Source organism: Limulus polyphemus, unplaced genomic scaffold (genome assembly GCF_000517525.1).
Source record: "Limulus polyphemus unplaced genomic scaffold, Limulus_polyphemus-2.1.2 Scaffold2756, whole genome shotgun sequence".
NCBI lineage: Eukaryota > Metazoa > Arthropoda > Merostomata > Xiphosura > Limulidae > Limulus > Limulus polyphemus.
This window is the reverse complement of record NW_013668366.1, coordinates 157,157-162,848: the sequence shown is the minus strand read 5'-3', so window position 1 is coordinate 162,848 and position 5,692 is coordinate 157,157. Positions and strand designations below refer to the sequence as shown.

The following is a 5,692-nucleotide window of genomic DNA, read 5'->3' as shown; positions in this document are numbered from 1 at the left end:
CAATGACAGAACACCAATTTCTAGGCTACTTGGTAATTACAAGCAAACAGGAATAGAACTCCAGAGAAGTGTGAGTGATGGGTACAATATCATCCTTGTGAAGAAGATCCCAAATTGCTTTGGATAGATAATGGCAGGAAAATGGATCCCAAGGATGAGTAATGGGAATGGAATACAGGGATAAATGAGTGGGGTTCAAAAAGGAGGGAAGAATCCTTCAGATAACACCTGAAGCACCCAAGAATGTATGGAGAAAGCACTCTACAGGTGAACACACCCAGCCAGACATGCCAGAACCAAAAAAGATAGTCACTATGGAAAACAGGAGGGAGTGATTATCTGACAAAAACCACTTATGTGAATGGTGGATAAATTTACAGAGGAGGTGGATATAGGAAAGGTAGCAGAGTGACAGCTCAACTCCTCTGGAGGCCACGTCTCATCTTCACCTGCAGAACACCACTGCCCTACTCTCGACTGAATGGTTCTAGCCCTTTCTTTGTGGAACTCATTCAGAAGATTGCCTGCATGATCAACCACACCAGGGCTTGAAACTGGAAAGTGGTAAGGACTCCCGCTCCACTAGAAAGGTAGCAGAGTGACAGCTCAACTCCTCTGTGAAATCTGATGAGAAAACACCTCTAACAAAGTCCGGGAGGAAGACAACAAAGGGGAGGAAGACAATGGGATTAAAAGCCAAACACAACCATGGAAAGAAGCCATATGGCCAATAGAAAAACGAAGAGCACAGACCTTGCATAGCAGTCGATCCAGATTGGGATGAGGATAAAGATGTGAAATGAAAGACAAAGGGAGTAGATACCTCCCCTAGCCGCTGATGTCTTGGATAGGAAGGAAAGATCTGGATGAAGGAGAAGAGAGGGAGTGGGAAAAATATACAAGAAACATCGTGGGGAAACAAATCCAACCTCTAACGTACAGAGGAGAAGGAATTATGTTTGAAGGGAAAGTGAAACATGGAACACGAGGAAAGTGATGCAAATGAAGGTAAAGCGAGGGATTAAAAGATTACAATGATATCCCAGGTTGGAATGGTAGGCAGTCAGGGAGGACGACTAATTCGGAAGGAACATAATAAGGATAGGTGAGGTAAAAACTCTGCGGTATTGGAAAAAAAAACACACACTAAGATAAGGAACAAAATCAGGGAGACTGAAAACCCACAGTCGAAAAAAACCAGGGGAGAAACTCTGCTACCCAAGACACAGGAGTTCAATCTGCAGAAATCCCAACTGGTAGATGAACTACAGAACACTTTCCACTTATGCCAATAAACCTGTTGATAACTAGTGTTTGGCCCCCTGAGATTGTACTCAAAATATATGTAATCCATGCTAGAAAAAAGGTGGACTATCTTGATAAAGACCAAACAAAGTTTTTAAACATCATTGGAAGCATTTACTATTCAAAAACTCATATAAAACTTTAAAAACCTTTTAAAATTCTAATTAGCTATTGAATCGATTGAAACAAGGGTATACAATAAACTTGGTGTTGCAGACTACATAATTAATCAATTGATACATCGCTGCATCTGCTCAAATTGAACCGACAGCATGTCCAAAAATTATGAATGGGGAATGTAAACAGCCTAGCAACATGTTGCTTTACATTGGTCATAAACAAACTGTTCTGTCCTGACAACAGTTTACTCTACGTCATATCGTTGGATGTGGCTGTAGCAAAATAACGTGTGCAGCAATTGTTGCTGATAAAAGTGGTATGAACAATGGCAGTATCATTGGTATATTAAATAACTGATTTATATATATATGTTCAATAATTAGAAATCACAACTCTAACTTAGAGAGTTATGCAATCAATATTTATATTAAATAGAAATGAAGTACCTCACCAAACTGAATACAGGCCATAACCTTAACGTATTCCATGAATATTTGTGAATAGTTCTACAAACATCTTTAGTGGAGCAAAGACAACACAATCTTGAAAATAGTTTATCACCTGTGCTTTAAGATTTAATATAATTATCATCAATATACTATCTGAAATTGAAACAAGTCCATTGTACATAATGAAAGCAATATTGAATAGCAGACGAAATGTTGGAACATAGTGTTACCAAAATGCACTGGCTTTTCTACATATTAGAAGTTGTTAATCTAACTGATTTTCACCAATAATTATTCTATGAATAGGCCACCTTTGCTACTAACATTCCTTAAATAATATCATAGTGTATCTGCACTTATTACTAATTTCATTAATACCTACTGGTAGCTTTCTTTTAGCTTGTTCCATACACTCTTCTTCAGTGGGCATATTTTTGTATAGAATAATTTTTATCTACAGATGTCTGGGGAAAGACTTGGTAGAATTCAGCTTATGGGGGCAAAACTGAGAGATGCATTTTCTTTAACTTCAAATATTAGAAGTAGGATGATTTTTAAGAGGCCTTTTTTGGAATAAAAAAGGGTCCTATATGCTGTAAAATAAGGTAGTCTGTTTATTTTCAAGCACAATTGACTGTTTGTGCTGTGTTCATTACAGGAATTGAAATCCAAATTTTAGCATTATAAGTCTTCCATCTTACAGAACTGTTGAGGCTGGGGCAAATATTTGGATTAATAAAGCAAAATATCACGTTGAAGAATAATGGGATAATAACATACAACAATATAGTATAAAAATAATAGCAACCAATTACTCCAGAATATTATACTTATATGCTCATTGTGTAATTGAAAAATTGGTTATTCTTTACTTTTGTAATGTGTTCAACATTCCAGTCAATCTTGCAAATAAAAGACAACAAACAGTTTATTTTATCACCTATCTTTTGTCCCCATGGTCTAAGAATTTTAATAGCAGTCTTCATAAAATTTCTTCTTATTGGATCAAGTTTTGAAACATCTTAATTTATGACAGTAATAATTTAATCTATTGGTTTTATTGTTCTCAGCATAGTATGGATTTTTTCAAACAATTAATGTTGTCAGACCAGTTATAGCTACTTAAGATAAATCATATCGACCTGGATAGTCCAACTGGCAAACCTGAAGGCATTTCTGAACAGACAACCAACCACTAGGCACATATTAAAACTTAAAAAGTAATTAACCTACAAATATAGCCATTGACATTGAGGTTTAGTTGCCAAATGTCTATTGTGTATTATTTTGGAAATTAATACATTTAAACTTAAATAAAACCCTGTTTTTTTTTTTTCCCAAAGAGACTGGTTTCTTTAAAAAGTTCTGATATATTTGCTGTGTCGATTTCTGAAATAGAAACAGTTACATTTCAAAACCATTTTTTTGTTTATTTTATGCATATACATTAATATTATTGTAAAACGACTGACTCTTAAATATAAACAATTCATCCAAAACAATAACTTTCTTTGAATGAATTGTACATAAAGTATCAAGATTGCTATAGAAAATTTGTCATAAGCTAGTAAATGTCTTTTGTGACTAAATCCACCATTTTTCCATATCTTACAGCATGTAATATGCATAGTCATATAAGACATATAATCAAAGAATGTTTAGAAAATAAAACATTTGAGAGTATCAAAGCATTTGATGTTTACTCCAAATAACATAAAATATGAAATCTGCATCACAAGAAAAACTTATTTCAATGAAAATATCATACATGAAACACATTAAATAAGATTTGTATAACAAGAGAAAACTTTTCAGTGAAACAGCAAGGTAAAGAGTAAAAAACACTGTGGTTCTGAAGAACCAGGCGAACTGCTCAGCTATACCGACACACTAATCATCTTGGATTGTTATTATCTATTATAAGTTCTCTCTTATATATTTAGCAAATTTTATTCATTAATTATAAGCCTAATAATCACCAAAGAGAGAAAATCATTCACTAAGAAATCTGGAATGATCTTCTATCTAGTTTGAATTTTTTAATCACAAACATGAAGACACCGTTACACAACTGAAATATAATATGACAACTGTGAGTGATATCTAGTTCAAATTAAAAGGGAACATATACTGTTATTGGAGATCATAACAATTATACTATCATTGATTTTTTACATAAAATAAATCAAGCACTACTTTTGAAGTAATGTAAAATTTTGTAGAAGTGTATAATACAAAAACATACTTTATAAATCTTAAATTTTTGAAACCACGTTATTGAAAAGTTTATTTTTTAACACCCACTAATAAAATTCAGAAATTGTTTTTCAAATTTATTCCCACTAAAATGGTAAAAATCCACATACAAGTCTCATTTTGAATGCAGATGTTTCCAGAAGACGTCTTTCAGTTAGTTTACCAAGTATTAATCTTGGCTTGTGCTAAATTGAAGAAAATAAATAAATAAAATACTTGTTATATAGAAGAGAATAAATTTATGGAACATTTGTGACTTTTAACATCATTACATTAGATTTCAAAAGGTATGGATAATAGTTTTTGTGCACCTTTTGTTCCAGATCGGCAGGTATACGAGTCAATCTTATGTTTAAGAATAGAGACCTTATGGTTTACCAACACTATCCAAGATATCAGGTAACTTTTTTTTTACAATATATAAACAATCGTTACAACTGAAAACACTGTTATTTCAGTAATAATAATAATATATTTATCAAGCATAAAATAATTTACATTAGCTAAGCATATGAAATTGTATTAAAATATGTATTAGATGAAACATTAGGATTTAAATGTTAACATTGGTTGTGTAATAAGAAAGAAATGACTGACTATGACAACAAACATCTGATTAGTTTAAACTTTGCTGACAATTGTTAATTTCCATGTACTTTTTCATTTTTGCTGTATATAGGACGTGGAACTATTCAGTTACATTGGTGGATATATTGGAATTTGGCTTGGTATCTCACTGGCAAATGTATTGGATGTGATCATTAACTGCAGCATTAAAATTAAAAACTGGTATTTAGATCTGAAGGAGCAATTATCAAATATCATAGAATCATTTCAACAAGATTTGGCTACTACTGATGTGATAGAAGATTGATACAGTTTGGAAAAAAGGTGTATTGGATATTAAATCAGTTACCATATTAATCTCTCATAGAATGTTAGCTTTTAAAATGCACACTAAACTGTAGATTTATTTTGGGTAAATAATATTTAAAATTTAATATTTAAAAGCATATACCAATTTAGTGTTCATTTGATGACAAAGTTATGTTATGATGACTGAGATATCATATTTTGTACTTTCACTTGCACCTATTTTTTGTGCCCTTGTAGTATTAAATGCAAATCTTGTCCTATGTAGTCTTGCATATTAAAAACTTTGTGCATGAAATGTAGAATTTGTTTTTATTAAAGATAAACAAACCTAGCTATACTATCCTTGGGTAAATATTTTCATGATTGGTATCTGTGTATTTAATAAAACTGTTTTCTTCCTTTCTTTTATTATTTTGTAAAATACAAAGATAAATTTTTTTTCAGTTTTTCCACTTTTTTTACTGTATATTTCTGTACTTGATTCTGTTCTTATTGTATAATATTGTTATTGTCAACTGGATAAAAAAATTACTAAAATGCATAAACTTTTGACATTTTATTACTTATTGCAAAATAATATTTATTGTACTCTATATGTTGTAGATTTTTACACCTGTAGAGCACATTGCTGTAATGATTCTTACTCAAGTAGGAATTCCATAGGCCACTTTTTATATTTATATGTA

General features: G+C 31.8%; 1 long non-coding RNA gene across 1 annotated transcript; it reads left to right on the top strand.

Moving 5' to 3' along the window:
- The first annotated feature begins 4,450 nt into the window (after nt 1–4,450).
- On the top strand, nt 4,451–5,301 carry LOC111087857. Its single transcript, XR_002612482.1, has 2 exons — nt 4,451–4,529; nt 4,810–5,301. It is a non-coding gene; the product is annotated as an uncharacterized LOC111087857 (long non-coding RNA).
- Nucleotides 5,302–5,692: the final 391 nt, after the last annotated feature.